Raw genomic sequence first — 16,119 nt, 5'->3', positions numbered from 1 at the left:
AATATCATATATCATCTTGGTTACCAGAATTAAGGAAAATTGAGTCCCTCTGAAAACAGCAAACCCTTTTTTGTCGCACCAGGAGCAAAAAAGACACAGATAAATGTGACACTGATAAATGATTCTTCCTCCATGGAAAGTTGGTACGAAGTGTAACAAATTGCTCTTATCACATAGAATGTTTAGCACCAAGGAAACGTTTGATATGGATGGTGATTTATAAAACTGGTGCCTCCCAACCATTTCATTGAGATAAAACACACAAGGTACAGGGTGTATGTATACCATTCCAGAATGATATAAGATTTACCATAAACATTTAGGTGTGGTAAAGAGCAGACAGGCAGGGATTGACCAGGTCAGGAGTGAAAGAAAAGGTATGAAAAACAGGTTGGAAAAGTCTCATCATCATCATCATCATAGCAAACTTTAAGTTGCGGAGTATGGTTGCTCATTTCTTACATGACATTCCTTTCTTTGGAAAGGCATGTGGTGCTCGTTTCAAAGGGGTCAAATGCTTTACTGAGGGAGTTTCTTTTCTATATAAGCTAGTATGTATAACCAAGGAGGTTCTAGGGGACCTCCTTGGTATAACACAAGAAGTTAGGGGAGCAACTGCACGTTGGGTCAATTTATGTCACAATTCTATTCCATATTAATCCCTGTCTGGCCTAGTGGACTCTTGTATGTATCCCAACAACCCTGTTAGTCTTTCTGGCACCATATACAGGCATCATAATGATCTCAGGTGACAGCCCTGTTTACAAGTGTACAGCAAAAAATTTATCTGAAGGAGGATGTGTATCAAACTGGTTCAACTTCACATCAATTTGCGCTGTTTGTTCAGCCCTGGTTTGGTCATAATGGAGACAGGAAGTTGTGGGACGGACAGCTTCCTGTGATAAAGCCACTATACAATCCAACAGCTTCCTACAAGTGGGAGGCCGCTTCCTCTTTTTATGAGGTACTCAATACTGTTCTTCTTCCCACAAATCAAAGTAACTGACAATAACTTCATAATCTACATTACACAGTTTTCTCGTGAGAATCTGACATCCTTTGGTCCACTTTCGAGGACCCAAAGTGTTACCAAATCATTTAGTGGATGATGTCCCAGATATTTGCTACATGGTGACAATCATAACTTTCCATAAATTCCTCTTTTTGTTACGATACAATATTCTTTTTGCTACAAATTCCTGATTAAATGATGCTTTAGTTGTCCGTCAGCTATTCCATGTGCCAATCTGATATTTCACAATAATGCCTATTTAATAAGCCCAGAGACTTTGAGACAGAAATTGACAGGCCAATCAATATCCTGGGTTACATAAATTGATAATTGGAAGTCTGAGACTGTGTATTTACATTGGATTGAAGCAAAATACTTACGTTATGGAACATATTATAATGCCAGGATGCAGGAAGCCTTTATACTCAGAAGGGACAGGAAATCCTGCAGCTCTTCCAGAGAAAAGTTTAGACAGCTGAAAGAAATCACCAAGGCAAACTCCTTCAGAAGTTGAAATTTAACTGAAAAGTGTTGGCAGGCTACAGCATTTCACAAAGGACCCCGTCGCAACCTTTGCCGGGGAAAAGAGCAACAGCAGCATGATTGCAGCCCTGTGTTTCAGCTTGTTCTCCCTTCAGGGAAAGCAAAAGGTCATACTTTGTGTACACTTACCCTTTGTGATCTACAAATGTACTAGAGATCAAACTGGTCTCAAGTTGCACATAAATCAGTCACATGTCATGCTGGACTTTCCATTTTCAAAGTATTCTTGTGAATGGACAATTGAGTACATGGAAAGTAAATTAAGCATTGTGAAATTAGAACAATAGTCATCAATTGAACATCAAATTGACAAGTATACACACAGACCAGGTTCAAGTACAAAGTTTTAACTGCAAGCAGCTGCCTCATAATTTTGTACATCAAACTTCAAAGACAGTCCACGTCAAAGGGAAGAATAAATACACACCTCAATCAAGTGCAGACTGGTTCAGAGCAAAAACAACAGAGTTTAGCAACAGAAGGAGGCAAGCCTGGGAGATTATTTTTCTGGGACGGTGGTCGAACAGATGTAGCAACAGCTGGTGTGGCGGACCAGGAAGTGGCCAAAATCACCAGATTGTAAAGTAATAATGACCACAGATGTGAAAACTGTGGCTTGCCCTGTGGCAATGAGTTTGGCACAGGTAGCCGCAGAACAGCCAACAACTGGGGACATTGCACCTCAGGTATTTAATTAATTTAAGGAAAATGTTCTTATTAAAGTTCACAACCTGGTAGACTATGTATTCAATAGTTAAAGAGAAAACAATCAGTGACAGTTTTTCCGTCTTCCAACAACACAAAGAAACAAAAGCTTGTCGATCGTATATGTCTCACAATGACAGAGTCATAAACAATCACTGTTCAGATTCTTGTGGCTAATCGGTGATCCCTAAGCTTCAATGTTAAGTTGTGGTGACAGCATCCAGGACTCTGTGTTCAGTAATTAATGGTGGAAACAGATTCTTGTTGCATCTTTTACCCAGAGGCAACAGTTGAAGCTCAGTAGGGAAATGCTTTCTCCTTAGTTCCCAGGAAGGTCTGCACCTGCACAGCGCTGTCAAGGTTCACTGCAACAGGCAGGGCTCAGGACATGGCACAGATGTTGTCACATCCAATGGTCCTCTGCAGGGAAGGGCAGCTAACACAGCAGGGCAATAAATATTGCAGCTAAAAAGAGACCAATTGTATTAATCTCCAGACAGATGTACATGTATGGGCTAGGATAGTTTTGTACCTCATTTTGTAGCATTCTGTACATGTATGTCATTTTAGTGGTGCACTTTTTCGTTTGAATATAGTCTTCTTATCATATGAATCAGTTGGTCTGCTATCATTGTTCATGTATTAAATCAAGATTTATATTGTTTGGACCTTTCCCCCCAAACCAGAAACAGTTTTTTGAAAGGATGTATCATGAGATTTTTTCAAAAAAGGACAAGAATGCTATAATATTACTTTTTTTACTGTCCTTTCTTTCTTTCTTTTACTTTTCTCTAATACTTTCTCTTCTTTGCCACATATATGGAACAGTCATCCAGTTATATAGCAGAATCAACTGGGTCAGTAGTTCATACACACAGCAGAGTTGATTCTACCCTCAACAAAACACAAATCAGACCTAAAATTACTGGCAACATCACTGATCTTTTCTTGTTACCCAGAGGATTGTTGTTTTTTTCCCTCCTGTTGCCATTTGCTGGAAGTGTAGCAATGTAAACTGACCAAACATTGCGGCACAGAGGAGACATAGTTATGTCCTGTCCAAACAAAGTTCCCCTCGCCCCAACCTCAACCCCTGGCCTTGTCTACACATGTCCATCTGTCCAAGTGTGTGGCCTGGATAACACAAGTGGAGCGAGCCCAGTGACCATTTAATACCAACCCCTAACCCAACATCCGAGCAACATCCTGTCTTTTACCCGACGCATGTCTGGAGAAGTATACAACACAGGCAATTAAGTTTCAACACATTTTCTTTTGTGTGTCTTAATGTCTTCACACCATTCCTGAAGATGTTTTCTAGGATAGGTGTTAAGGGCCTGTCGCTACTGACAGGTGTATCAGGCCTGTCGCTACTGACAGGTGTATCTTTATGGGTATCTGCTAAATAGGCTCATCATATGTAAGTGATTCCTGCCCTCTTTTAATTTGGGACAGATGTAGAGTTACAGTGATTAAAAAAGATGTGAGATCTAGTTTTGACTTCAGTAAACATTGTCAAATAAAGTTCATCCTTAGGAATGTAGAATATTCCTCAGGGTGCCCAAGTGGACTGGCTGCCAAGAAATACCTGTCCATCCTCGAGAGAAACATTTGTCCATGTTTACTGAAATGTCTTCTTTGCCTTTATTCTAGTCACCTTTATCTTGAAAGGAAGCTGTGTGACACAATAAGGAAGTTTCAATCAGACCCTTCTTTATTGACATGTTATTCACGAGTGAAACCTGGCCATTAGGTGTATACCAAGGTCACATGTGATGTAGGAGGCCAGTCTGTGTGGGTGGCTTTCTCTCCCTGACAAACTGTTACTCAGGGAGGATACAATACTCGCCACTCATTCCACCTTAAATCTATATAAAGGGTCTTTCATGGCCTTAAATTCAGAGAAACAGCAGTAACAGTTTTTTCTCCAGCAGACACTTAAACTTGATGGTGATTGATACACTTCCTCATCTGTGATGCCGCCATTTGTAACCGTTACTGATCAGTTGCTTCATGCAAGGCATCATTAATCTTAATGAAAAAGCAATAGTTTTTGGGTGTCAACAACAAGGTATGTAATACCATATACATGTACTTTTATTGCAAAACAAACGAGATACCCCCATACTTCTATATAATTGGAGGTGATTTTGTCCACTTTATATAGAGGTACGTAACATCCCTGAACAGATCCTTCAATTTGTCTGCCCTAGGCCTTGACCATGGGCCAGGAAGCACACAGTTGTCAGGAAAATAGGAAGAAACTGGCACAAGGTTATGATAACTTATCTATGGATGAGACATAACAGAATGTTAAGCTTCTACAGGACAGTCCTGCTCACCAGATGTCACTAGAGTCTTTTACATGGTCATTCCTATGGATACTTTCCACCAAAGTTTAATACACAGTTGAGTTGGAAAGACCGGGAATGGCTGTAAGGTAAAGAAAGTAGGAGAATATGAACAACCACTCTAGAGTCATCAGCTGCTCCATTAGTCCTTGCCAGACGTTTCAGACAGAAGATAAAACGAGCTGGTAAATTCCTGTTTACATGTGAGAGAACCTTGGAATCCTCCCTGCCAGAGAAAGTACAATAAACTTGCCAGCACTGTTTGGGTGAGGCGAGACCAACACTTGCTGACCCTTTGGGTAGGGATCCTGGGTGACTGCAAAACTTACTTTCTGCTGCAGCAGTTGTACACAACTTTATTACAATGATATAAAAACAATTACATCAGCACAAAGTCAACAGGATAGAATACTAAGTACTAGATATATATCTAATACTAATCATCAGGATGAAATTTAGGATTGGCACAACTTGACGTCTCCTATATTATAGCAGAGCCCCTGTCAAAATACAGTGCTGGACACCACTGAAGCTAAATTTTCATTCTAGCTACGAAAACCCAAATGTCTATTCCTTTACAAGTTACAGGCCTTCTGTTGTGACAACAAACTGGATTCAAACCAGTTGCTGTCAAAGAGGTGATTTATTGGTTATTTCATATAATGGCCATGTCATATAGGAGAGATCTTTTGCACTTGGAACGTCTTTATTCAAATGGAAGAACAATAGTTTGTTTGGAGACACCACAGCTTTTTACTCCAAACTAATTGAGGCTTGCCATCACATTTGTATATTTAGAGCATGTATGCATGCAGTCCTTTGTACCCAACCATACATGTCGAAGTTGACCGCTTCATCACTGCTACGCTTCGGGGTCTCAAGATCAAAACCTCCTATAGACTGTTTGAACAAATGCAACTAAAAAACACAAAGAGTTCTTGTTTTTGGAAGGGAAGGCCATCAAAAGCGCCTTGGTCTTTTGGCACACTGCCCCTCTCTTTCATTTGGTCTAATCTGTTTGTCAAAGGTTGCCAAAACAGCCAGGACCTCCCCACACCCGTCCGTCAATCATTAAGACTCAGGTGGCTGCTGTGTCAAAGTAGCAGTCACTGTGGTCACACGTAATCTTTTTTCCGACCTGAGCCCTCTTTGTTCTCCGCCTATTGTGCTACTAACGGTGGTCATGCCTGGAGGCTGCTTCTGTCACTTTACAAGTACGAGATGGATGGCTAGGAGGGGTTCTGCCATTGAACGAAACAAACTTACTCAGAGAAACCACTGTTCAGGGCCAAACCTTAGTCAACCGATGGCTAATACTCCACACAAGAGTTTTAGCATGGACCAAACTTGTCATGACAAGTGAAAGGAAACTTTGTATACACACAGCAGGTTTGTTATTCATCAGGTGCCGGATCCAATTACTGTATGGCAAGTTTCTGTAGACTAATTGTGTACCATATGTATGATTTTTCTGAATTTTTTTCCCACTGGAATCATTTTCTGCTGTACTACTAACAGTTCCTTGGTATGTACCCAAAGACATCTGGTCTCACGCTGGGCTGGGCTATATAAAAATCAGTTTTATCATCCTTGGGATAAGATCGTTGACCGTTTTTCGACTACGGTACAATAAAGGCTGTAAAACATCTGTTCATATGCAGCACTGAGTTTGAGTATGCATCTGAAGTGGCGTTTTACCCCCTGGTGCTGATATGCAAGACCTTACACAAGATAAGCCATGTCAGTTAACATGTTCTATATTGTTGTTATTCACTAAGTACCATGTGGCTGTAAAATATGGTCCTGCTGGACTCATAAGAGAAACAGTCTTTTTGTATGTTCCTGGTGTTTTCCCACACCAGTGGCATGTATGTGTGAATTGCTCTTTTGATCAGTCAAAAAAAATCTACAGCCATCACGTTCTTCCCCAGGTGAGCAAATAATGGCCTGACGCGACTGGCGTCTCCATCCTGCACAAGGTGGGATTTTAGCCACAAGGCAAAATCTGGGCAAGCAAGGTTTAAGGGCCAGAATGTTGTGCAGCTCAACCTGTTAAGTTACCATATAAATGACTATCTTTATGCTTATGAACTTTCAAGCACAGATGAACTTTAAAGTCATTTTCATATTATACTTTACCGCAAGTTTGAGTTTCGAAAGGTCCATGACAGTCTAATCATAAATATGTTTAAATGGGAATAAGTTCATTATCTTCTTTTAATCCCATCTCGTTTTTGGTGGCCAGTTGAACTTCTCACACCTTTGCTTGTCATCTTCACTGAATTAGATCTTTTTCTTCTAGTTATGGCTCATAAATTTTCCACTCTGATTGTCATGAAATTTCAAAACAGTTGGGACTGTTGGCATTGAAATTCTATCGACCACTTGACTTCATAATTCCCAACACAAGAGCCGGCCGGATGACTTTATTGTGAGGGGAACAGTAAACTGAAGGCAATGTTGTCAAAGCAGCTTGTCAGCCAAGAAATTGTAGCTTCCTGTCAGGTTAAAGGGGGCAAGTGAGAGAACTTGTTGACGATAACAGAACATCAAGGAGTAAGGAAGTCATTAGAAGTACTTGAAAGGACCTGATTGATTGGTGACAATTAGATGACTCAATATAATGTCCTTGGATGACTAGAGGAAAATTTAGGAAAATTCTACTGTCTTGTATCAAGGACATACTGGGAATCCGGAAAGGTAAAACCAAGGCACCCAATGTGTCCAAATTCTTCCTGAACAAGTCCGGGTCCTTTTGGTACATCAAAGATGACTTGCAAAAGGGTGTGCAAGTATGTATAATATCACACTTTTCGAGTCAGGTATGTGCCATATAAGAAATAGTGTTTACTAAACTGACCAAATGGTGGCACGTCACCCAACAACAGGCAATGCTCCAAAAATTTAATCAGCTTGTTTACCAAACATTGGCTTCAAGACCATCGTGGAAGGCAGAAAATATTACCCACCTGGCAGTAATGTGCACTGACTTATCAGCTTACGTAAATAAGAGTTCAGGATGCCAGCATATTGTAGCCTTGATTCAATTAGCCTGGCACAGGTATCTATTTGCCTCATCCCTACATCTAGTGCAGGAGACTGTGCCTGCCTGTCATCTTGGATTCCAGAGGGCTTTGCTGAATACACTGTCACACAACACAACCAAGAATTTCAAATGTCTTCTCTTCATCTTTTTAATAGTACAACAAGTCTATACCTTGTCATCTACACACAAAAAAAATGTAAATTCAAAGCTGCAATGTGTAGGATTTAAAATTTAAGTAGCCCGTCTGGGCAAGTTCTGGTCTGAACTGGGCAATTATGTTCTACTGCATTATCTGCTCTGATGCTTTCATTGTCATTGACATCTTTCAGTCATATTGTCAATGCAGTACCTGGCTACTTAGTACATCATTTGCTTGTATCTCACAATCATCTAATTCTGTAGAAAAAAAGATGTAGCAACAAACATTAATCTGGCATCTCTGATGTAAATCTCTCTGCATAAGATAACCTCTAACATGAGCTGCATTGAACTCTTTTATTTAAACATCAAAATACACTACTTTCCACAAATGTTTTGTTGCTTCATCAGTAGAAACCACATTATGTGAACAAGCGCAAGCCACAGCAGCATAATTGTCTTATGACTCACCTATTTATCTGTATCCAGGGCACAGCAAACACTCAGAGGCAGGTGCTGTAGGCTAGTCTAACTTATCTTCTCTGACATGGAGATTCAATTAGCAAGGCACATAGGTCCTAGACAACCTCTATCCAAGCAGACATTCTCAGTCGGCTATTCCTGTTCCGATGTACAAAGGTTACTGAATATGTTGACTGTTTGCAAAGTACTTGAGATGAAAGTAAGACATATAAAAGGTAGCAGTATTCTTGCGCATGAAGGAATTTTTGCTGACGATAATTCTATTGACTAGTTTTCTGCCCTGTTCACCCACTCAGATAAATACTGTGATTGAAACCTAGGAACCTGCATCATGGCATGCAATGCAACATCACTTCGTACGGTCTGTGCCATCATTCTCTTTAATATATCTAGTCTCCACACATTTTACAAAAATGAAGGAGCACTTAATTGTTGTGGAACCAAGAAAATGATCTTCCTGCTGTATCAATTGCAAGTGCAAAGCGTTGTCCATCCAAATTGCAGTTTTTAAATTGGAGTATGAACTGCAGTATTTTTTTAAATCAAGAGACCTGTGTGACACATTAGAGAGGGCCTGCAAGCCCTTTTTCGTAATTCGTAATCAGGCCATTTTAGACTTCGTAATTCGTAGGCAGCCTCCAAAAAAATCATCGTAATTCGTAATCGGACATTAGCCGCAAATCGTAAAGTTGTAATCAGCTCTGAGACTTTAACGTAATTCGTAATCGGCAGCGAAAATTTTGCGTAATTCGTAATCACTACCCCCCCTTGTAGGCCCTCATTAGATAATAGCTCTATAGAAATTGCTTATCAAATAGCAGTTCTATTGTGGGAGTAAGATAACTTGTTAGCCTGGAAACAGACTTGGCCAGAAGTACGGAGTAATCCCACAACCAATGGGTAGTGTAGAGGTGGCCATTTACGGTATCCTAACAAAATAATTCCCCCATTGTAAGAGCATTACTTCCAACTGTTTGCATGTTAACTTTCACGCTTATGCGTTCACACAACTCGGACTTCTTGGTCATTAGCTAACGCTGTCGTCTTGTTCCTGTAATGACTTAAGACAGGTGTCAAAAGTTCAAGGCATGATTTTCAATGACACCTGTTAGCCGTTGGCTGTAGGGACAATGAAACATATCGTATAAACATACCAGGAGACAGGGGCAAATATTGGGCCACAGAGCTCCTTTGTCTTATTGTTTGACTAGTCTTATCATACAACTGATATGCACTATGATTGCTGCAGTTAATGAAGAGAAGTAAGATTTATTCATGAGTCAGTGTACCTTTGATTAAATAGTAACCAACATAGAAAGGTTCTAGACTTGAATGTAATACATAATTATTTGATTAAAAAAACGTTTGCGACAAGAATTGAATGGTAATTCTACCCATTTTCTACAACTTTGTCATTCTTTGGTGACCCCTCCCTTTGTTACTAAGCAATAATTCTTCCTGTCACCTTTTGTGGTAATTTATTACAAATGTCTGGAAGGAAATAAAATATGGCATCCTTTCTTTGCACAGTTAAGCCCACCAGACTGTTCTACGGTAATAAAACATGGCTTCAATTCCTCATTAATCCACGGACTTGGAGAAGAAAGACATCTTGGCACATGTTTCATTCTGGCTTGCACTTGTGACAAAATCGTCATCAGTAAAATACTCTCCAAGCAGATGTTAGGCTTGTTTTGGCCGTTTATTTTCGGCTGTCTGTATGGGTGTATATTTTGCTAGCTTTCTTTGGGTACACCATTTCTTACCTAAACATGTCCAAAACAAGCCTAGCCTCTGCTTGGAGACTGCGTTTATGATGTATATATGTATGATATGTGATCTGTGATGAAGGTACCTGATGATCAGTCCTGACGATTGTTAAACTGCTTAGCAACAGGTGACTTGTATCTGAAGAAGCGTCACACTTCCTGTAATTTAATGTAAATGAAGCAAAGTGTGAGCAAAGGAATAACGTAAACCTTGTAAAGAATACATCTGCTGCATTCAGAGCTTTATGATTATGTCTTCTTAAATTCTGAATCTGTAAAGACAAAGATTAATTTTTGCTTTTCAGTTTCAGTATAATGGCAATGTATTATTTTCTTGTAGAAAATCACAAAGGATGGTGGACAGATGCTTTGAAACAAAAAATTGTTGAAATTGTAAACACAAAGAAAATTCTTTTGGATCAATTAAAGAAGTCCTTGAAATTTTACCTTTTCAACAGAAGCTAGCCACCTGTACATTCGGTCAATAGAAAGTTGAGAACTTTGGCCACTTCTTTCCTAGTAATCACACCTTTGTATCTGAAGGGTTGGCAGGTACAAAAGAGCAGTTGGAGGCATTAGATCTGGAGTTTTCCCAGCAAGCTCTTCAAGAAGTTTGAGACACAGCTTGGCTGGGTAAATCAGTAGTGGAGCCAGTCAAGAGGTCGCCAGGGTGTTACAAAGGTTTTTCGGAAATGTCAAGGGGGTGTTTTGGTCAGCTGCACATTTTTTGTCAGCTTATTGCATTCAAGAGATTTTCTCAGTACACCTGTACATGCACATCCCATCAATGTCTGCACTCTCAGTATATGTTTCAACATTGAGTCAATGGATAAACAGAATAAAAAGGTATTCACATAGAAAATAGCAAATGAAAAAACAGTTTTTATTGATGTCAGTAATAACAATATTTAGTAAACAACACTATATCATCCAGACATATGGCAAGAACTGCAACATAAACAAAAACACCCCATTAGCAGCCATTAAGAAGAATTCATGGAAACTTGGAAGCACATGTGAACACACCCACCCACACACATAGTAATAAAAGATTAATTATCACTACACTCATAAATTGTTTCTGGAAAGGTCACAGAACAGAAAAGTTTGTTGCAGGATGTATAGTATAGCAGCATCATGTAATAAATCTTGAGGCTACATTAAACTACATGTATTTGCCTAGCAGACACAGCTCCTGGGTTTCCAAGAAGCTTTGGTGGAATTTTGGCATACATGTAATATTACCTTAGTTCGTGAATTGATTTGGTAGGTTATTAGAGACCTTTTACCTTAACAACATACCAGCGGCTTGCCATGCGGCTGCCTCCATGACACCCTGATGAAGGCAGCTGACAAGCTGCCCAAATCTTATGCCTATTAGTAAAAAGTCTTATAGGACCTTAATTTCCTATATATTAGTTATTGATGAGCATTCTACAAGAGTCTCCCACTCAACAAATTTTTGGTGTGCTACAAAATGATGGTGCTAACGTTATAACGTTACAAGAGAATATAGAACTAGTTGCTCCAAAATCACACCATTGCTACAAAATGACAGTGATGCCTCAGCACTGAAATCAGCCTCAGTGACAATGCTTTTATCCTTTTCCTTCTTCAAGTTGTGGGGCATTTGTCTAACTACTTTGGACGTTTTTGCTTGTACCCCATAATTCTGGTAAATGGGTCAAAATGAAAGTACGTCAGAAAGTAAATGCACAGGAAACTTGGAAATGACAACCTAAGACAAAGTACTTCCCCTCTTCCTGAGTTACAAAAGGATTAAGGAAACACAGGCATGACATACTGTGTTATGCATCTAATTTAACGGATTGCAGCATAAAGTCGGAAGAGAAACTGCTAGTTTGTATGGTGATATGTGGAGCTGCATGACATATTCAGACTTAAGACCACTCAATCCTGCTGGGATTACCTGCTTTCATGGGGTACAAAGTGGGCAAACCAGCAAACTGGGTCAGACCTTATGTATTGAAGGGGTGCACAGGTAAAGTCTATTTATCTTGTCCGTCAAAATTACAGCCTGACTGTGCTATAATAATGTACATGTCAGTCAGAAATAAATATTAAAGTTTTGTTGAAAAAAACTAGTGAGTAGCCATAACAGGTCTATCAGAAATATTTCATATGACTCAACTTCCCCCCTCCATTCCAGAATATTCCAGTGGTCCACAGAAACACCAAGGATGCTCCTGTTACAACATCCAACAGAAAGGCTGAAACCAGAAACACCTCTTCCTGTTTGGTTGGGGGCAGAACATGGTATGAATGGACGGGTCATAGTGATTGATTCAATTGGGAAAGTTGGGGGGAGATTGGGTGACTGCCCTCTGTCACCTTCAGCGGAAGCCAAGAAAAGCAAAGAAACTCCTGTGAGGAGTATGTCTTGCCCCTGGCCTTCTTCGCTCTTTAGTTTCACAATCACAGAAGCAGTAGGTGCTCTTCCAGGTCACAAAGACAAGGGCAAAATCTCAGAGTGGGTGGCTAGCATAGTTCTGCCAAATAGAATCAGCAGTTGTTGTAAGTCATACTGTCACTTTCTCCTTTCAGTCAGCCTTGGTTGAGGGGCAAGGAAACACAGTTACTGATATGGTTATGGTGATACTTGCTAATTTATCCCACTGTCCTTACAAAAGTGGTGCCACAAAAGTGAGTTAATGAAATTGAAAATGACAATTATTGTTCCACACTTTGCAAGTTGGCATAAGATATGGGATGAATTGAACTGAAAAAAGGCTTTTACCCAGAATAGTTAATTTTCGGCAAAATACAGTGAACTGGTAAGAAGGGCATAGCTTCTATTGATTACCACGATGGGTGTTGATCTAAGCTGGGTAAACTTGGCAAGAAACCATTAGCTGTGGGCACAGCAATGGGCAGAAGTCACTCTCTCATTAGGTGAGAAATACTTGAAATACTACAGGACACGTCAGAACTGGGCAGGAAAGGCAATGCTTGTACGCTTGTCTTACACTATTCCAGGCAGGCGTGTTGAGGGGAACAACATTGTTTCAATTTTCATGAACCGAGCTGTTGAAATTTGGGATATGAACCATTCAACTTGTGAAGTAAAAGTGACATGTTTTTGGTCTCTTGTGACTGTTTGATTGTGCCACAAAAAGGAAGGCATCAGGTGATCTGCCTCTGCTTGATTGATTGCATTTTTCAAACCTTCAAAAAGAAAGGAAACAGGACATTCCGGCCATGCTACAAATAGTTTGTCAGACAAATCTGCTATACTGTTACAGAATCGAGATATAGGACGGAGTCTGCAGTAAAATTTGTAGCCAAGTCAATAGATCCAAAATATTTCAATCACAATTACCCAGATAACATGACTTTTTAAATGTTTACAATCAATATTTGATGACAGAGAGACAACAAATAAACCATGGAAACTGGTAGATTTTCTTCTTTTAATTTGGTCTATACAGTTGAAAGACGATGAGTGAAATGTGTGTTTAAAAGTAAGTAAACGTCGCTGTCAAGCAACTTAAGATATGATAGCTCTTATACAGAACTAGAAATGAAGATCTTTTATTGAATAAGAGGAAAGGCACAAACTGGATTCTTAATTGTTCTTTCATGGCTGATTATCCTCACAGCAGTCCATATGAACAACAGCACTGTGCAAACAGGAGAGTTAATGCCACATTGTTTTTACAGCACCGACTTTGTTTGCATAGGCTTACATGATTAACACCTCAGTCTATTTAGGACATCACCATGTTTGGAAAGTTGTGTGGGAAGGTGCAATTGAATCTCCTCTTGCCAATGGATTGGAAATGGTTGGGGAAAAGTAAGATGTAGGTTACTGGTGGCCTAATAAGATGGAAATCAAGATGGAAGGCAAGAAAACTTGAGACACTGAAAAATTTAATACATTTGGTCATTAGGAACTAGGTCATCGGTGTGTACATGGGATAGTGGTAGCACTGCCAGGTAAATAGTATGATGATGTTGTTTTCTGCTGAAAAATTAAGTGTAAGGAATACATGAAACAGAATTGTAAACACTATAATGTCTCCTGTGCTCAGCAGATCAACTTTTAGGTCAAAATCCATTTTCATCCTTCATTATATACAACTCTTCATGGGGTTATAAAAGACATTTCTGTGAGCTTGTCAACTTGTGTTCTTGTTTATCTGGAAAAATCTGGTACTAATCTGTTCAGAACCAACATGGACATAGTTACACCTGAAAATTTGGCATATGACCTTCCTTCAATCAAGATAATCCCAAGGGTTTGCATGAGGATAGGAGTAATTTACCTCCTAAATTAACCATCACCCTGCTTTCCTACCCTTGACTGGTACGAACTTGGTACCAAGAGGGCTACCTTAAAGGGCAGAAGGTTAAGTTTTCTCTTAGTGGTAAGAGAAGTGTCATGCCTGGTTATGATGATAGAGGCCAGTGGTGGCAAGCTGCCTCCTTCCCTGATTAGTTTGACCTGGAATGTTTGGCACTGGGCTGATACCTGCCATCCATTTGAGTCAAGGTTGGACACAGTTTAGAGCACCTTTCACTGTAAAGTTGAGGGCCTACAAGGGCTTGCCTCTGTCTGCTTCTCATATACAAATTTATGGTAGTTTTCCAAATGCTTGGCAGTCATGTTGGCCAATGGAATATTCAGCGGCAGGGAACATCATGTCAATATGTGTGTGTGGCATAGTTAACACATAATCTAGGAAAAAAACAATGAATGCTGATTTGCCCATTTGTTCAGGACTATATGCATAGTGATAAATGATTTTTCTCCACAATTTCATGTAATATGATATAGTAAGTTAGTAAGTTGTGATATCAATGGTCATCATCCTTCAAGAAACGAATGTACCATCCCTTCAACAGCAAAAAATAAATGACATAATTCATTTGTATATGATGCAGACTTTATGTTCACCAACTAAAATCGTCGTTCAGCCTTTAGAGATATACACGTGCAAAACAAAATACAGCATCACACAAAAAGAAATGTGCCCTTACTGTCCTCCTCATCTCCTTGATTGGCACCCATCGCCGCGTACTAATGTTATAATTTCCAAGCAGATCCTAAGGTAGCAAAAAAACAGTTGTATCAAATTGGCCAGGCAGTATCCACTGGCCAGAAAGGGTCCAATACGCCACCCAAGGTCGGTGGGGGTAGCGACAAAAAAACGGGCCATATATAAAAAGGTATTACAATCTTCTCCCATCAACCTGTGCATGGAGAGTATAAATGTTATACAGTATCTCTTCAGGAGCAACAGGAGAGGCAGAGAAGTGCATGAGCAGGCAGTAGGGCCCAAACCAAAGCGAATTTGCTATGGTAGGCTGAACACTCCTGGGTCCCTGATAAGTCAATGTGCTTTTAATTTGGTTGACTTGACTCCCAATCTTACTTAGTTTTCTCATATCCTGTGTGTATAGCCATGGGGGCAGCCTGTGGGAAAGGGCGGTTGAAGGTCACCCTTTCAGGGCACCCAGAGGCTCCAATCAAACATGACATGTGATGACTGACAGAGATAATTGAGGGGGTGGCTTACTGCATGAACCTTGGGGACTAGGAGAGTATAGGCTGTCTGGGTAAAAATTTCTGCAAATTTTGCCACAAAAGTCAAATCTGTCATATTTGTTTGAAAATGCTTCAATTTCCCCTCTTTGACATAATTCCTTTTAGTTTGCAGATGCCATAAGACTTTGAAATATTACCTACAATGGGATTGTTAATACTTGTAGTATCGTAAAAGGCTATGCCTAAATATACTCCAGAAAAGCAAACCTAGTTATTTCTTTTAAAACTAATGACATATCAGGTTTCACTGAAAGATAATAACTTCATGTTTTACATGTGTGCCACATAAATCTCGCAGACATGGTCTAGAGAGTCAGAAAATTAAGTTTCTTGAGGTATTTTTTGCAAGCACCAGGTACATTTTCTGGTTCCAAAATTTTAACTCCTATATCTACTGTATAGTACTAGTGGAGTGGAATGGATATATATAGATATCAGTGCAAGACATTAGGTATAACGTTAATGTTACAGAAGTTATCTATAGCTTTCTAGAATTTCTAAAA

The 16,119-nt window shown here is 39.7% G+C and overlaps 1 protein-coding gene across 2 annotated transcripts in view; it reads right to left on the bottom strand.

The window, feature by feature from the left end:
* The window catches only part of LOC109485268 (fibroblast growth factor receptor 2-like), an 80,975-nt gene that overhangs the window by 50,930 nt on the left and 13,926 nt on the right, over positions 1–16,119 (bottom strand). The window contains exon 3 of one of the 2 annotated variants that reach the window (XM_019788749.1): positions 10,134–10,206. The exons of the other annotated variant lie outside the window; for it this stretch is intronic. The gene's annotated coding sequence lies outside the window, so the exon portion shown is untranslated. The remainder of the gene's footprint in view (positions 1–10,133; positions 10,207–16,119) is intronic. 2 annotated transcript variants of the gene reach the window in all.

Source organism: Branchiostoma belcheri, unplaced genomic scaffold (assembly GCF_001625305.1).
Source record: "Branchiostoma belcheri isolate BF01 breed outbred unplaced genomic scaffold, Haploidv18h27 scaffold74, whole genome shotgun sequence".
Taxonomy (NCBI): Eukaryota; Metazoa; Chordata; class Leptocardii; order Amphioxiformes; family Branchiostomatidae; genus Branchiostoma; species Branchiostoma belcheri.
The sequence above is the reverse complement of the archived record's forward strand: the minus strand, read 5'-3'. Positions and strand labels throughout refer to the sequence as shown.